Here is an 18,821-nt window from a genome sequence, read left to right on the forward strand (position 1 = left end):
TCACACAGGTTTCTATCGAAGATATTTGTAAAGTGGCAACTTGGACCTTGGTGGCGACCTTTACAAGACATTATATAGTGGATCAGTTCAGTTCCACGGATGCGGCATTCAGTCAAGCAGTGTTACAAGAAGTGATTCTGCAGTAAAGCAACCCCCTGGAGATCCTGACTGACACTACTGGGGAGGTCCCAGGATGTCTTCTGCCTCTGGTGGAGAATGACTAGTGGCTTATCTGTGACGGGTCCTTCTCCCCAGGGGTAAAGGAAGGCATCCTCATCCCTCCTTAGAAGTCGTTTTACCTTATTTCTATCTCCTAGCTCTGATTGTTCGTATTGATTACCCTTTGCCTGTTAATTGCATTCCATAGTTTGTTGTTATAAGCTCCCCCCCCCCCCAATGTGGACTGATTCTTGTTACCATTTAGAGTTTTGTGGTAAGTCCCTTTCAGACAGTGCTACAGCAGTTTGAACTGGGAAGAAGATACGCCCACTATGGATAGAAGGAAGGGGGGAAATGTTTCTGCCTCCCTGAAGCTGGGGCTGGATAACACTCAGGATGTCTACCTCTGGGGAGAAGGACCTCTCACAGGTAAGCCACTGGTCGTTTTTCCTCTTGTGTATTTATTCTGCAGCTAGTTTTAAAAATGCACTTTTCTCAATTGGAGTGGAATGTCATTTGTGACATATGTGGGGGGAGGGGTCCAAATTAAAAACAAAGATTTACAAAATTGTCCTGTTGCAGCTGCACAGTAGTGTCCAACAAGCACCTTCCATTTAAATCCTTGTGGTTCAGCTTTTATGCATACATACAGAAACACCATGAAAGCCCCACATCTGGCCCGCTTTCCAGCATCTGCAGTGGTTGCCAGTCAAATTCCAGATCAGACTTTAGGTTCTGGTAATCACCTTCAAGGCCATACACAGTCTGGGCCCAGTATACCTGAGAGACCACCTCTCTGCCTACACCCCTCAAAGAGCTTTATGTTCTGCCACCTCCAACTGGCTGGTGATCCCTGGCCCCAAGGAAGCTTGCTTGATCTCAATCAGGACCAGATCTTTCTTCATTCTGGCCCCCATTGGGTAGAATGAGCTCCCAGAGGAGATTAGGACCCTGCCGGAGCTAACACAGTTCTGCAGGGCCTGCAAAAGGGAGCTCTTCCTCCAGGCGCTTGGTTGAGGTCGACTGAACCAACAACATCATGAACTGACCAACCTATGGGATCGTAGTTAATCAGGTTAATATTGCTACCAGTTATTGGAATATTGTTGGCACCAGTGCTGCTATTGTTTATTCAAAGCTTTTGCTGAATTGTATTATACTTACTCCCATGTTCTCCCATGTTCTGTGTAAACTGCCCTGAGCCGCAAGAGAGGGTGGTCTCTAAATATAATAAACAAACATTAGTGTTAGTTCATTGAATGAAAGGGAACAGAGGAAGGAAGGCAAAGGGGAAATGATATTGAAACTAATAAAACCTTTTTTAATTGAAAAGAAGCTGCTTTCCACATTGCAGAGTACCAGAGGGTTCCCTGCTGCAATATCAGTCACTGTAAAAAATAGAAATCATGCTATGTCATAATACGAGGAAACACATTGAGTGTACAGAATGCATGGTAGAACCCACTGTCACTGCAAGCTGTGATTGTTGTCATTGTGTGTGTGTGTGTGCGCACACGTGTAAGTTAGCTGCAGCTGTGCGACACTTTGCACAGGGCTGCAATTTGTATGAGGAGGAGTCCTCTGGCATAAGCTCTGGAGAGCTTTTGTAGTCATGCCACCTAACTGAAGGGGGGATTATTTTTCCAATGCCCTAGCACAAGTGCATAGTAATGCTTATTTCCTGCCCTTCCTTGCAAATTTGCATGGTTTTCTCTTTGTGACACTCTAATTTGATCCCGTAGTTTTTTAGAGCCCATGTGGATTGCATTTGTCCTCCAAAGGAATGGATTTCAAGCGATTCTTAAGTTCAGTGGTTTACAGAAAGCCCATGTGGCTCAGCCGCCATTTTGATGTTAGACTTCAAGACATTGCCAAAATGACTCCCCCCCCCCAAGCATTAAAAGGAGAAATGTTTTCAAAGGTTTAGGATATCTCTCTCTCTCTCTCTCATGTCAATTTTATTCCACATTGACCATCCCCCCCCCCTTTCATTTTTTTGGGATGCAGACTTGAAATCCCTCTCCCCTATTTTTTTGTACTGGGGATGCTGCCATCTGACTCCTCAAACCTTGCACAGATCCATTTAAACTTCCTCCCTATCATTAAAATATATATATATTCAGCAATTCGAACTAGTCTTATATCACTGAATCCATGACACTTGTAAAAAAATTTTAATTTACATGTGAGGGGGAAATGGAGTACATAGACCAGGGGTAGTCAAACTGCTGCAGGGGCTCATGGGAATTGTAGTCCATGGACATCTGGAGAGCTGCAGTTTGACTACCCCTGACATAGATGGATGGTGGACGGTGCAGAGTGGGCCTAATGACCTGGATGTGGGTGGGGGAGTGACCTTCGAGGGGCAGCAAAGGAACAGGGGGAAATCTGTAAACTTTTGAATTACAAGGGAAAAATCAGCACAAATAAAACCCAGAGAAACAGCAACCAGAAAGCACACAAAGTACTGAAGGGAGGAAAATCAAAGCAGAATGACGAAAACCATGATAGTATGCACCGTGATAGCAACGGGAAACACCCATGCATAACAGGCCTTGCTAAAAAAACTCTGAACTATACTTAATTCCTGTGAACCCCGCTTCAAGAAGGACATAGATAAAATTGAAAGGGTACAGAGGAGAGCAACGAAGATGATCTGGGGCCAAGGGACCAAGCCCTATGAAGATAGGTTGAGGGACTTGGGAATGTTCAGCCTGGAGAAAAGGAGGTTGAGAGGGGACATGATAGCCCTCTTTAAGTATTTGAAAGGTTGTCACTTGGAGGAGGGCAGGATGCTGTTTCTGCTGGCTGCAGAGGAGAGGACGCGCAGTAATGGGTTTAAACTGATATAGGCTAGATATCAGAAAAAAGATTTTCACAGTCAGAGTAGTTCAGCAGTGGAATGGGCTGCCTAGGGAGGTGGTGAGCTCCCCCTCACTGGCAGTCTTCAAGTAAAGGTTGGATACACACTTTTCTTGGATGCTTTAGGATGCTTAGGGCTAATCCTGCGTTGAGCAGGGGGGGTTGGACTAGATGGCTTGTGTGGCCCCTTCCAACTCTATGATTCTATGATTCTATGATTCTATGATTCTATGATTCTATGATTCTATGATTCTATTTTTCAGCGCAAGATCTGGGGAAATTAAGATCAGTTTTGCAGATTTCCTTTGTTTTCTGAACAGAATTTCAAGGGGGCACATTGTTCTGGAATTCTTTCAGAGAATGACACTTTCCAAGAATACACTTTAGCCAGGGGAAACACTAGAGAGACTGGGATGAACAGTGCTGGTTCAAGGTTTTGGGGCCAAGGGGCCCTCCACCACCAGACCCCACCCCGTGCCTCCCTTCCCATTCAGACACCGGTGTGTTTTCTCACAATTGTGAACCCTTCCCCTACTCACAAGCCTTCTCACCACCTGCAATCACATTAGCACATAAGAAGAGCCCTCCAAGATCTGACCAACAGACCATCTCGTACAGCCTCCTGTCTCACACAGGGGCCCACCAGTTCCTTTGGAGGGCCAAAAACAGGGCAGGGAGGCTCAGGCCTTCCTCTCTGGGATTCAGAGGGCTAGTGCCTCTGCATGTGGAAGTTCCCTTCACAGCTACCTGCACTATATTCATGCCAACAGCCCTCGCTTCTGTGCACAGCTGCCGTGGCCATCAAGGAGACCTGCCACCACGCAACGCCTGTCTGTCCTTTCCCCATCAGTGCCTGAAAACTGGGAGTGTCGATGGTGGAGTACTTGCAAGCAAATGGGCAGGGAAAGACGCACGGACATGTGGCAAGGGAAGGGAACTGGTGGAGAGGCCTGTGAAAGTGAGCCCCATCAGAGGCCATGGGCTTCACCGCTGCCCCACTTCAGGTGTGCTGATGCCGACCCTGGAGATGCAGGTACGATTCTACCTGAAGCAGGTAAAGAAAAGAAGGGGCAGGAAGCTGGATCCTGTGTGAGGAGGATCACAAATTGCATTGCCTACTGTCACCCTACTGCTGCTCAGTGGTACAGATAAACTTGAGAGGTCATTGATCTTAATCTGATTGCCAGCGATAAGCGCTGATCATTCTGTGGTCGCTGCTGACACCATCGAGGAAATGTGCTGTCATTACATGCTGCCCATTAGCACAGGCCATTAATCAAACCCCATGAGAAAGGAAGCACCCCATATTGGTGGGAAGGACCTGCATACCGTTCTTAGGATTACGTGTGTGCTCAAAGCGACCGGTCCATGTCATTGAGTGATGTGGCCAAAATTCATAATCATCTGTGTCAGTATACAAATTTGTCTAGTTCATAACATTCCTATGAGGTAACTGAGTGGCATTTCTCTGAGATGTCCTTCTCTAGACCACAGCACTAAATGAGAGTCTGAACTTGCATGATTACGGAGTCGGCAGCTCCAGCATGGTGTAGCGGCTGGAGCAGGGATCCCCAATGTGGTGCACCTGGGTCCCAGTGACACCTGCGGACACCTCTCCTGGCACCTGCCAAGTGGTTTTAGAAAGACGGTGGGGCCCTTGCTCAGCAAAAGTTGGGCCAGTCATGATTCTCTCAGAAGTCTGTCAGCCCTACCACAAGGTGCTTCTTGGGGAGAGAGGAAGGGAAGGCAACTGTAAGCTGCTTTGAGACTCCTTCGGGCAGAGAAATGTGGGGTGTAAAAAGATTAGCTCTTCTTCTTCCATGAACACCTTGTGGATTGCTGTTGATCAAACAAGCAAGCCTTTGGATTGGCAAGGATCCTGTTCAGTTGGGTCATCTCTTGACCGCCTCATGCAGATTGCTTTGTTTGTTGTGGCCCCTTGTCCTTGGAATCAAAAACCTTCTCTGATTCCCATCTGTGTTGGTGAAGGGGTATCTTGAATGTCTAAGCATCTCTCTACCATGCCGGGCTTTATGGAGCAGAGTAGATGCAGGGCCAAAACAACCAAACAATTCCCAGGGAGCCTTGCATGCCAGTGGCACTGTCAGTGTGCACAGATTAACACTGCAAGGCAAGAGAGGTCTGCCCAAACGCAAAGATTTTCAGAACACTTTTCAGAAAAAGCTCAGAAATTCCAAACCAATTCTGCACTGAGCCAGTCAGCTCTGTGGCCCCAAACAAGCCTGTAGCAAAAACAAACCTACGCATCACCTTCCTCAGAGTTTGGAGGTCATAGGCATTACCGTCTTGAAATTTAATTTTTAAATTAAATTTTTAATCTATTCATCCCTATATATCATAACCCTGATTTTCTCCTTACATTGAAGCACTACAATTAGGCACGGGGGTATATTCAGGAGCAGCAAATGCATAATTATTTAATCTGTTATTCTATTTGTATCCCTGGCGTCTCGAAGGTGATGGGAAAGGTCTCTACCTGAGACCTTGGGGAGCCACTGCCAGCCTCAGTAGAGAATGCTGACCCTGAAGGACCAAGAGGGTTCAAACCAGTGCTTCATGTGTGTTCAGACTAATGTGCACAGGACTCACCTGCAGGATCTGAGCCACAAATACGTCCCACAGGTAAAGAGGCACCACCTTTCTCCACCTCATCCCCTTCAGACTTCCCTGTTGCATGATGGGAAAGGTACTGAAGCATGCCCGAGGGGCAGGAGGGGAGACAGTGGTGAGCTTGGCTCCACAGCTTTCCTCCCACCAATTGGCTCTGTACAGGCTTCACTTTGGGGGCTTTCTTTGGGGTTAGCTAAATCCCACTCTCCCTCGACCATAAGATACTACTCAGCTGTGAGAGATAACGAAAAGTGATGTGGCTAGAAGAGACTGAGGTGGGCAGTGGGGGGAGAAGCGCTCCGTGATCCTGCCCTCGACATGCACATCACCTACCCTTTTACACAAGACAGGCTGGAACCTGCAATTTGTGGGGCGACGAGGGGAGATGTTTCCCCCCGCCTTCCTCTAGCGTCTGTCGCCGGAGCCTGAGGGCTACTTCCCTGGGAGGTCTTTGGCACACCACAGGGGACGTCTAAACAGTACTGCTTGCGAAGGAAAAGAACAAGCGCGCTTTCTCTGGTCCAAAAGGAACCGACTGGTTTGAAGACCGAGCTCTGGGTTCGGATCATCGCTGTGAATTCCTTGAGCAAACCCGGCCTCTCCCCCCGCCCCCCAGTTCCCACTCAGTAACACGAGGAGGGTGAATGAGATAAAGATTGTATTGGAAGAGTCTGAATAGGCAAAGAGGTGAGAAGCACCAGGCTGCTTTAATAAAATTGTTCTGTTCAGAAGAGAAACAACTCTGTGCAGAAAGATCGGAGAGAGACCTGTCTAAATGTTCTGTTGTCATCATTCTGTTCTGGAGGCAAACAGGGAGGAAGTATCAGGAAGTTCCTGATCTAATTATGCTAAATACACATCTCCTCTGAAGGCCCCTGTGCAGGTCTTCATATTCTTTTGAATCATGCATGCTACATATCTTGCATAGTCCAACAGAATGGAGGGACAATGTCCATCAGCAAGTTAGCAAAGAAATTGTGAGGAGTGTGGCTTGAATACACTCCTTAGCACACAGCTGGTGACCTGTGGCCCTTTGGCTCACCCAGAAGCCACTCAGAAACAGGGGTTATGCATAGGGTTGCCACTGACAACCGCTCTTTGGCTGTGCTTTCTAGCCAGTTCCCTACCCACCTCACCATCTGAACATCCAGTCTACTGTCCTCCAGTTTACCCATCATGGGGAACCTTGTCGAAAGCCGTACTGAAATCCCAGTAAATAATATCCACTGAGTTTCCACGAGCTAATAAGCCTGTCACTCAGTCAAAGAAAAGAAACCCGATTGGTCTGGCAGGATGCGTTGGAGACAAATCCATGCTGACTTCCCTGGATCAGCAAAGTTTTCTTCAGATGATTGCAGATGACTCCCTTTAAAATCTGCTCTATTATTTTCCCTGCGACTGAGGTCAGACTCACTGGCCTGTAGTTTCCCAGGCCATTCCTCCTCCCTTTTGTGAAGGGTAACATTCATTCTCTTCTAGTATTCTGGCACCTCTCCAGACCTCCAAGTGGTCCTAAAAATGATGGACAAGGGTTCTACAAGCTCTCCAGAAAGTTCTTTGAGCACTCTCAGGTGCACACCATCCGGCCCAGGGGATTTGAACTCATCCAGTGCAGTCATGGTGCCCCCCAACAACCTCTCTGTCCATGTCAACCTGCCACCCAGACACTAGACCTTGCCCATTACCATCCCTAGATGTGTTCATATTCTTCTGGGAAAACACAGAGGAAAAAGAGGTGGATATAACCCTCAATATTTGAAAAATCGGCATCAGTAACTGTGCAGTTTCCTGCTTTTTGTGAATTAACTTCCTTCTCTGCACCTGGTAGCAAATCAGTCTTCTCTGATTGGCCAGGGCATCAGTTCAAAGACTTCTTGGTTCCCGGTTGCAAGGATTGTCTTAAAGTGACTGCACTCCAGAAGCCCTAATTTCTCTCAGCAGAGATTTGCCTCTTGTTTTTTCCTCCTTTGCTGTCTCCAATCCTCCCTTCCCCTTGTTCAAGAAAAAAAAGGCTCCTGCTGCACTTGACTCCCCTCCCCGCTGAGCTTCCCCAATCAAGTGCAGAACATTTTGTTTCAATTGTGTGTGTGTGTGGGGGGAGGGGGGGGATAGAGGAATACCTAAGTTCAAATCAATCTGAATTCAGCAGGATCCACAATGGAAAAGACAAAGTACGTGCAGAATCAGCCCTGGCTTCCTTTTTTGGATGAGTGATGGGCTTATTAGAACATGGAAACTCAGTGGATAATATTTACTGGGATTTCAGTAAGGCTTTTGACAAGGTTCCCCATGATGGAGGACTGTAGACTGGATTTTCAGATGGTGAGGTGGAGAGGGAACTGGCAACAAAACCACACCCAAGGAGTGGTTGTCAATAATATTTCAGGGAGGTGAGCAGTGGGGTGCCACAGGGCTAGGTACTGGGTCTGGATGAGGGGGCGGAGTGACTCCTCATTAAATTTGCGGATGAAACCAAATTGGGAGGAGTAGAGAACACCCCAGAACACAGAGTTCAATGAGATCTTAAGACGCTGGAAATGTGGGCAAATGAGAATAAGATACAATTCAATAAGGATGTGCAGAATTCTACTTCTGGGTCACAAAAATGAGAAGCATATATACTGGATGGAATGGGACATTTCTGGGTAGTCCTGTGTGTGAACAAGATCTAGGGGGTACTTGTAAGCTACACAGGAACACACAGAATCATAGAATCATAGAGGTGGAAGGGACCTCCAGGGTCATCTAATCAAACCCCCTGCACATTGCAGGAACTCACAACTACCTGCCCACCCACAGTGACCCCAATTTCATGTCCAAGTTATCCCCCTACCAAAAATCTCCAGAATCCAGCCTGGCCTGGAGGAAATTCACCTACCGTCCCACAGTGGCGATCAGCAATTCCTTGGGTATTCAAGGAAGGGCCACAAGAAACAAACACTGTGAAATCCCTTCCTGCCCACCCACTAACAATCTGCCTAAGTTCATGAAATCAGCATTTCTGTCAGATGATTATCTAGCCCCTGCTTAAAAACCTCCAAAGAAGAAGAACCCACCACCTCCCGAGGAAGCCTGTTCCACCGAGGAACCACTCCGTCAGGAACGTCTTCCGGACGTTTAGCATTAATTTCAACCCACTGGTTCTTGTCTGACCCTCTGGGGTGACAGAAAACAATTCTGCTCCATCCTCTGTGTGAAGATAGCCATCCTTCAAGTACTTGATGATGGTTATCATGTCACCTTTTAGTCTTCTTCTCTGATGTGGCAGTAAAGAAGGCAAATGCAGTCTTGGGCTGTATCAACAGAGGCATCACATCAAAATCACAAGATGTCATAGTCCCCCTGTATACCACATTGGTGGTACTGTGAGTAGTTCTGGAGGCCTCATTTCAAAAAGGATGTGGACAAAATTGAGAAGGTTCAGAGGTAAGTGACAAGAGTGATCCGGGGCCTGGGGATCAAGCTCTTTGAGGAAAAGCTGAGGGACTTGGATGTTCAGGATGGAGAAGGAATATATGAAAGGTTGTCACTTAGAGAAGGTCAGGGAACCGTTCCTGTGGGCAGCAGAAGACTGGACCCGCAGTAATGAGTTTTAACTACATGTAGAACGATATTCGCTAGATATTATCAGGAATGAAAGGTTCCCAATCGGAGTAGTTCTGAAGCTGAATCGATTGCCAAGACAGTGGTGAGCTCCCCCTCACTGACAATCTTCACGCAACAGCTGGAAAGATCCTTATCCTGGATGCTTTAGGTTGACCCTATATGGCCCCTTCTGACTCTCTGCTTCTATTATTCTAAATCCCCCCATTTAGGCTAATAGAAGCATAGAAATGGAAGGAGCCATATAGGATCAGCCTAAAGCATCCAGGATAAGGATCTTTCCACCCGTTGCTTGAAGACTGTCAGTGAGGGGGAGCCCACCACCTTTTTGGGCAATCGAGGAAGGGGGAGGAAGGGGGACAGTGTCTCTGGCAGGCCCATGTTTCCTTCAGTCCCTCGGATATGCAGAAGGGCAAGAGAATGGCCTGTCTAGAGTGCTGGTCCCTTGCTACCCGCTTCTCCAGGCGCTTTGAACTCCCAGTCACCCTCCTCCTCCTCTGTAATTTATCCTTTATTTTTAGGCCTCCCTTCCTTTTTCTATTTAAAGCCCAGCAACCTCCTCCTCGGCATCAGGCTGAGCAGAAGTGCTGAGCCGAACCTCGGGTGGGTAGAGAGAGGCAGCACAAAGGCATCTTCTAAACCAGGAGTGGGCGGCACCAGCGGTCCCTGGCAGGCAGCCCGGGGCCACAACTCGGCCTTGAAGGGCTGCTGGGGGGAACAGCTAACAAAGGGATCTGCAGAGGGGGGGGGGAGGAAGTGGCTCAGAGCCCTTTTCAAGTAGTGAGGGGGGGGACTGGCACAAGGCCTGTTTGCTGCTATTGGCAGGATCTCAAGAACCATAGCAAGGATGCCACCTGGCTCTCTCTCTCTCTCTCTCTCTCTCTCTCTGATCCTAATCCTGATCCTGTGCAAGGGATGCCAACCACCAGGTGGGACCTAGGGATCCCTTGGAATTATAGCTCATCTCCAGGCAACAGAGACCAGTTCCCCTGGAGATAAGGGCTGCTCTGGAGGGTGGGATCCATAGCTTTATGCTCCACAGAGGTCCCTCCACAACCCAAATCCCGTTCTACCCCCCCTCCAAATGTTTAGGAGGTATAACAACCCACAGCTGGCAACCCCATCCTGTGTTCTGAAGAACCGTTTGACCTCTTGAAACTAATCCTGGAGAAAGCTTCATGTGCGACATGACTTGTACACAGGTTTGGGCTGGACCTCTAGAGCAGGGGTAGTCAACCTGTGGTCCTCCAGATGCATTTGCTGGCAGGGGCTCATGGGAATTGTAGTCCATGGACATCTGGAGGACCACAGGTTGACTACCCCTGCTCTAGAGCACAGAGATTTGTTCCTCTGGAAAAATCAGCTGTTTCAGAGGGCAAGTTCTATGGTGTACCACAGATTCTAAGTGAAATCCCTCCCTCCACTGGAAAATTTTCAGGAATTTTCTAGGTCAGATTTGGCAACTCTAGTTTGGAGTGACACTTGTTCCGTGTTGGACTCTTGTTTTCTTCTCAACTCCAATGTTTGTTTCTTTTTCCCAGAATGCAGGTGCTGTGTTGTCTAACACCTGCAGCAATCCAATTATTTATTTATTGTTATTTATTAATTAAATTTGTATGCCACTGCTCCTAGGCTGGCTAGGTTGTGGTGGCTCACAACAGCAATAAAATACAGTAAAACAATAAAACGTATGTAATTCAGAATCCCCTCTCATCCTCCTCAACCACCTCAAAAAAGATCCCTCCATACAACCCCACCAAGCCTCCAACCAGTTGTAATCTGTATGGTGGAGTAGGTTGTTGGAGCGCTGGAGGGAGGGAAGATCTCTCTCGACCTGACCTCAACCAAATGCCATGTGGAAGAGCTCCATTTTGCAGGCCCTGCAGAACTAGCTCCATCAGGGCTCTCAGCTCATCCAGCAGCTCATTCCACCAGGTGGGGGCCAAGGCTGAAAAAGCCCTGGCCCTGGTCAAGGCCAGGCACACCTCATGAGTTCACCAACCTATTTGACCTCACAGAGCACAAGGCTCTGTGGTGGGCATAAAAGGTTAAAAGGCCCAGCAAATCCATTGGGCCCAGATTGCAAATGACTTTGAAGGTCAAAACCAAAACCCTGAACTTTATCCGGAATTCCACTGGTAACCAATTCAGCTGCCTTAGCACTGGCTGGATATGGGCTCCCCATGGTGTTCCAGTGAGAACCCTAGCAGCTGCATTTTACACCAGCTACAATTTCTAGGTCAAGGACAAATGGCAAGGCTACCAGCATCTAGCATCAACATCCGGCAGGACAGAGTCTTTAGATCCAGCCTTGGAAAATTTGCTTTTCCTCCCTCCTACATTTGTTTGTTGAATCAAATCAAGTCTGAACTCTCCCCAGAAATTTCCGCGACTAAACTGAGAAGACCAGACTCTCTAGAAAAGACAATAATGCAAGGAAAAACTGAAGGCAGTAGGAAAAGAGGAAGACCCACCATCAGATGGATTGACTCAGTTAAGGAAATCCATTTGCAAGACTGAAGCAAGGCTGTTAGCAATAGGCCTTCTGGCAGACATTAATTCATAGGGTTGCCACAGGTTGAAAGTACCTTGACAGCCCTCAACATACACATACGCACAACATCGGCCTGATGGCAGCTTCTATGGAATTTAAAAGTTCACGCAATGTTGTGTGTCAATTGGGTTTGCTACAATAGAAAATATTACAATTAGGGATGCCAGCTCCAGCTGGGTCTTGGGGATTCTCTGGAATTATGGCTCATCTCCAGACTAAGGAGATCAGAGGTGGACTCTTTGGCCTTGTACCCCAGTGAGCTCCTTGGCTTCCTAGGCTCCATCCCCAAACCTCCAGGGGTATCCCAAGCTGGATAAGGCAACCTGACGTTACATGGATCTTGTCCCTTTTTCTGGATTTTGCTTGGCTGCTTACAACTTTTGTCTATATTTCCACACATTAGGTTCAGTTATCAAAGGCCAGTTATCAAAGGCCAGTTATCAAAGAGGTGCTGACATCCAAGCTTGTTCTTTTGACATCTCTGAGCCAAACATTCATCCATCCATTTATTATATTTCTTAACTGCCTCTCCTGGACCCAGCCAGCTTGAGGCGGTGTACAACCAATTTGTTTTGTTCTCTCAAATTAGGAGAGCTGCTGACAAAGAGGCAGCTGGAGGGGGGGGGGGCTAAAGGAACGGGCCAGTGCAGGGGCGCTCTGCCGTAGCAACCTTCACGTCCAGTTTTTACATGCAAGTAAAACCCTTCTGGTGCCAGAACATTCGAGGATCCTTGCAAAACTCCCACTTTTCAAAGCAGGTCGAGAAGCCTTTCCAGAGTTTAGAATCCAAGGGATATTGTTCAAAACAAGAGTTTAAAAGCTGACTGTCCAACTATAATTAATTAGTAGATTAACTGAGTAATCCACCAGCTACATTGATCGAGCACGTCGTGTCTAAGAGAGCCTGCCCAAGACCTCAACAATATTGCTCAAACAATCAAACTTTATTAGAGTCGTTCAGACCAAGTTATATGAAGTCAGTACATAAAAGACCAAAAGAATATGGTCATTTAATGTAATACAATTTAAAACAGATCACAAAATAGAACTTAAAACTATGCTACTTTAGAGCATCGGATTTTTATGGCGGCAGCACAAAACTTAGCCAGCTGAATTGTCACCTGGGGGGACTCATCACTTAGCAACCTCTTTGCTCGATCTACATCACGATGTTCTGGCAACTTTTTAAGTTGTGGTTCAATCAAGTTGCTACGAATGTCTACATAAGCAGGGCAGTGGAACAATATATGCTCTCTTGTATCAATTTCGCCACTCCCACAAAAACATTGTCTCAGTGTGAGGGGAATGTTCTTATAGCAACCCCCTACAAGAGCCTCTTGTGGCACAGAGTGGTAAGGCAGCTGTCTGAAAGCTTTGCCCATGAGGCTGGGAGTTTGATCCCAGCAGCCAGCTCAAGGTTGACTCAGCCTTCCATCCTTCCGAGGTTGGTAAAATGAGTACCCAGCTTGCTGCTGGGGGGTAAACGGTAATGACTGGGGAAGGCACTGGCAAACCACCCCGTATTGAGTCTGCCAAGAAAACACTAGAGGGCGTCAGATATGACTCGGTGCTTGCACAGGGGATACCTTTGCCTTTTTTACAAGAGCTGAAGGCAAGACGGACATCTTGCAAGGGTAAACAATATTGCTCTTTTTGAGAATTCACATGAACATATGAAGTTGCCTTCTGCTGAATCAGACTCTTGGTCCATCCAGGTCAGTGTTGTCTACTCAGGCTGGCAGCTGCTCTTCAGGGTCTCATGCAGAAAAGGTCTTTCCCATCATCAACGGCCTGGGCCTTTTAACCTTAATGCTGGGAATAGAACCCGGGACCTTCCACGTGCCAGGCCAAGACTTGTAAACAAATATTCTCCTGATATATGTTACTGTGAAGTGTGTGAAGCCAGCTCGACTCTGGTTTAAATGGTGAATTTCTGAAATCTCCCCAACTGGATCTGCTAAAGTTCCACTTTCCCCTTTGACCAGATTATATGTCAAGGATGCCACTGTGGTTTAAGAGGATTTAATGATTTCACTGAGAAATCAGGACGGGTTCTAGGGTGGCTAACCTCCAGGCATGGCCTGGAGAGCTCACAGAATGACCATGAATCTCCAGGCAACTAAAATCCAGTCCCCTGGAGAAAATGTTTTTGAGGATGCATTCCACGACTTTATACCCTGATCCTCCCCTCCCCATCCCTCACCCCCCAAATCTCCAGGAATTTCCCAGCCTGGAGTTGGCAACCATAATTATGGTCCAAATGAGACAGAAATCTTACATAACAAGAGGCAGGGTTTGCCTGCAAGTTCTGGTAGCTCCAAACTTCATGCAGAAAAATAGTGACTATTGAGGGGGGCAGAACAAGAGAGTCAATGACACAGATTCTTAGGGAATAACTCCACAACACGCCCTCCCTTCCTGGAGCATGTAGAGCCCAAGAAAAGGAGTGAAAATCCCCCGCCTGGGGCTTTTCCATTAGCAAAAGTGGAGGGATGGTTCACAATAGTAAAAACATAGGCACAATACAATAAAATATTATAACAAATACAACGCTTTGTTGTTGTTAGGTGCGAAGTCGTGTCTGACCCATCGCGACCCCATGGACAATGATCCTCCAGGCCTTCCTGTCCTCTACCATTCCCCGGAGTCCATTTAAGCTCACACCGACTGCTTCAGTGACTCCATCCATCCACCTCATTCTCTGTCGTCCCCTTCTTCTTTTGCCCTCGATCGCTCCCAGCATTAGGCTCTTCTCCAGGGAGTCCTTCCTTCTCATGAGGTGGCCAAAATATTTGTGTTTCATCTTCAGGATCTGGCCTTCTAAAGAGCAGTCAGGGCTGATCTCCTCTAGGACTGACCGGTTTGTTCACCTTGGAGTCCAAGGGACTCGCAAGAGTCTTCTCCAGCACCAGAGTTCAAAAGCCTCAATTCTTTGACTCTCGGCCTTCCTTATGGTCCAACTTTCGCAGTCATACATTGCAACTGGGAAGACCATAGCCTTGACTAAACGCACTTTTGTTGGCAGGGTGATGTCTCTGCTTTTTAGGATGCTGTCTAGATTTGCCATAGCTTTCCTCCCCAGGAGCAAGCGTCTTTTAATTTCTTTGCTGCAGTCCCCATCTGCAGTGCTCTTGGAGCCCAGGAAAATAAAATCTGTCACTATCTCCATTTCTTCCCCATCTATTTGCCAGGAATTGAGAGGGCCGGATGCCATGATCTTTGTTTTCTTGATGTTGAGTTTCAAGCCAACTTTTGCACTCTCCTCCTTCACCCGCATCAACAGGCTCGTTAGTTCCTCTTCACTTTCTGCCATTAAAAACCCTATGGAAAAGTTCAAAAGGCAAATACAACACTAAAACAGTTAAAAACCCGTTCCCCCTCCCCGCTTCCCCCTCTTCGCTCCCTCTGCCGCCTACCTGGACTGGAGAGGGCATGGCTAAGGAATAGGGGTGGAGAGCCAAGAAAATGGAACTCCCTCACTCCCCTCCCAGCACTCCCACCCAGCACAGAGCCCACAAATGCTTCTTAGGTCAGTTCCCAAAGAGGTAAGACTGACTGCAGATCCAGCCGTGCACCCATAACCCAGCACAGGTTGACAGTTTCATGTAGTCTGGCCCTTAGCTCAGAGCTAGCAATGGTGATAACTTGGGTTGCCAACCTCCAGGGGGTAGCTGGAGACCTCCCTCTATTACAGCTGATTTCCACCTGGAGAAAACGGTCACTTTGGAAGGTGGGTTCCGTGGCGTTGTACCCCATTGATGTCCCTCCCCTCTCTAAACCCTGCCATCCTCAAGGCCCAAAAAAATCTTTTTTTTTAGGCAGCCCTACCAATAACCTTCCGAAAAGACCAGTCCATGTTTCTGGCTGTTGTCAGAGGAAGTGTGATATGCAGCACATTTTACTGCCCCAAACTGGAGGTCCTGCCCCAGAGCAAGGACCCCAACAGCTGAAAGTGCCACTCAGGCACTGTTGCAGTTGAAATGGGGCTTCAGATCGGTGGCTACCATGTGTGTATGGGTTTGCAAACCTGGGTCCATCTCTCGCTTCTAGGCTGTAGACCTACTCTTTTTGAAATTATTCCACAACATGCAACCCATCCCCAACTATTAGTCTTCACACTCGCAAATCTCAGTAAGGCTTTTGGTAAGGTTCCACCTGATATTCTTATTGACAAGTTGGTAAAATGTTCGGTGGGTTGAGAACTGGTTGACAGATTGCACCCAAAGGGTGCTTGTATATGGTTCGTCATTGTGTTGCCTTGCCGGGAGTTGGCAACCATAATTAAGGTCCAAATTAGACAGAAATCTTACATAATGAGAGGCAGGGTTTCCCAGAAAATCCTGGTAGCTCCAAACTTCATGCAGAAAAATTACAGTGACTATTGAGGGGAGCCGAAAGAGAGAGTGTAAAATTTTTGTCCCAATAGAAATCTAGTTGACTTGCAAGGCCTGGGTATTTTGGCTCAGAAATGACACGGAGACTTGTGTGGCTTTTAAACTGGCTGCAGCTTTATTAACTCCAAACATGAGATGCTGGCAAAACAAGGAGAGGGAGCCCTCCGTTGTAGTGGTCAGCCAACCACACTCCCCCCACCCATCATCTCAGGCAACCTGCACTACCTCAAGCAGTCCCCGAAGTTAATCGATGGGTGTCTTCCCAAGGGAGATGTTCCACTCGGGGTGCCGATTTCGGCCCACCCCGAGCCACCTGGCCCTGCGAGCCGTGTCAGCATTCCCCAGCGGGGGTCCGTTAGCTCGCAGTTTGGCCACCTCAATGAAGGTCCCTCTTCCATAGATTCAGATGCCCATGACCTAAGTGGGCTTCTCTCCTGGTGCAACTCTGCCAGCTGTGACAAGGAATGCATTCAAAAACAGTTAACAATCAAATACCATCATTTAACAGAAACTGATAAAGGGAGGATGGGTGAGTCACGCTTGACTAAGCTGCAGGAGAAAGGGGTGGGCTTCAAGCACGAGGACCCTTAAGAAGCCCCCCACTTGCCGCCCCGCCCACACACCACACACGTACGTGGGCACGCAAGCAAGCTACGTCCTTCCTCGCCCACCTGTCCGCTGCGTCAACAGCGACTTGGGTGAGTCTCATCCGTTCTTTATGAATTTAGTCCTTGGTTCCAAATATAGAGGACCATCGAAAACATAATGAGAAAGGTCTTCTGTTGTTTAAGTGGATCTGCTGAGGACCAAGCTTGAGGTCCGAGGCAGGATCCAGGCACATACGGGACTGACCGATCCCATCTGCTGGATCCAATCTGTTTAAATCAATCATGTTAGATTGGACCAATAGTGCACAACCCATGGGAAGTTATTTTCTGCCACTTGCATATAGGTTGTGGTTTATCTGGGGGGGGGGGGGGGGTCTTTAGTCTTCTTGTAGCCTGCTGTGACATGGATCCATTGCTGAGATCACTAGACTGGTCTCTCTCTACAAACACATATTTAACATCTTCAACAGCAGGTTCTCCTATAATAAATGTGCATTTGAATTGGGGTTCTCTCAGACTTAATTTAACACCCTAGCCCAGGGGTAGTCAAACTGCGGCCCTCCAGATGTCCATGGACTACAATTCCCATGAGCCCCTGCCAGCGTTTGCTGGCAGGGGCTCATGGGAATTGTAGTCCATGGACATCTGGAGGGCCGCAGTTTGAATACCCCTGCCCTAGCCTTTACATCACATCTCTCCTCCATCTGTCTTTTATTTAACCACAAGTATAGGACCAAAGTTATGTTTGCGGGATAATTTAAACCTCTCCCAAGTAAGGCACTGGGGGTGTCCATCAAAGGCCCACCCGGTTTATGCACTTTGGAGAGTTATCCAACAGAAGTATCTCGAGGTTCCTTCCCCAAAGAAGTCAACCTTAGCCTGCTGCTCCTGGACACATACGTATGTCTGACTGCTGCCGTTTGCATTTTCCCTGCCGGTTTCGCGGAGTTCTAGCTCCACAGGGGAGGTGGCGGCAGGAAAGACGACCCGCGCCTTAGCAGATGGTTTTGGTTAGGTCTCAAGACACATAAAAGTCAGCAAGAGTCTATATTTAGCGGAGCAGATTTCAGAGGAAAAGCCTTTTATTCTCCAGGCTGGTCATCCATCATGGCCTTGGAGGGTGGGGCCACTTCCCCAAATAGCTCCCACGGACACACAGCAGCGGCAAAACCACACTTCCTCCCCAGAAGAGGTTCCGGCAAGACGGGCGCCTGTTGTGGCGAGCGCCTCTGCCAGCAGGGTTTAAAATGAGACAGCGCTCACCCCCAGAAACTGCATGCCATGCCTACACACAGCCTTAGGATTTCTGCAAGAAATAAACATGCTGTTGAGCATGCGCAGAGTGATGCTGTTTGGGCACTGAGTAACCAGCACCTGCAGCCTGTAAAGGGGGGGGGGGTTTCCACGTTTTTGAGGACTGACCTTTTCTAGGAGTTGCAAATTTCTGCAGAATAAAATCAGAGTCCAGTAGGGGCACTTTTAAGACCAACAAAGATTTATTTCAGGTGTGAGCTTTTGAGCGCAAGCACTCTTCCTCAGACTTTGAACTCGAAAGCTCACGCCATGAATCAATCTTTGTTGGTCTTAAAGGTGTTCCTGGACTCTGATTTTATTGTGCTACTTCAGACCAACAGGACTACTCATTTGAATCTATCATTTCTGCAGAGAAAGGCATTCTTTGCCTGTCTCTCGTGGAAAGGCTCCTGGGCAATTCACACAACATCACGCAGGGCATTGACTCCTGAGCCCCTGCAGTTCTCCATTCAGAAATTAAGCACGGCCAGGAAAACTGGAGCCGAATGCCCTGTCCCTTTCATAGAGGCTTTGTGTGTGGAAATGGGCAGCTGAAATGTGTCATGGCATGGGAAACTGCACAGGGGTAGTCAAACTGCGGCCCTCCAGATGTCCACTGACTCCAATTCCCATGAGCCCCTGCCAGTTTGGTGTAGTGGTTAGGAGTGCCGACTTCTAATCTGGCATGCCGGGTTCGATTCTGCGCTCCCCCACATG

This window comes from Paroedura picta, chromosome 16, assembly GCF_049243985.1.
Source record: "Paroedura picta isolate Pp20150507F chromosome 16, Ppicta_v3.0, whole genome shotgun sequence".
Classification (NCBI taxonomy): Eukaryota; Metazoa; Chordata; class Lepidosauria; order Squamata; family Gekkonidae; genus Paroedura; species Paroedura picta.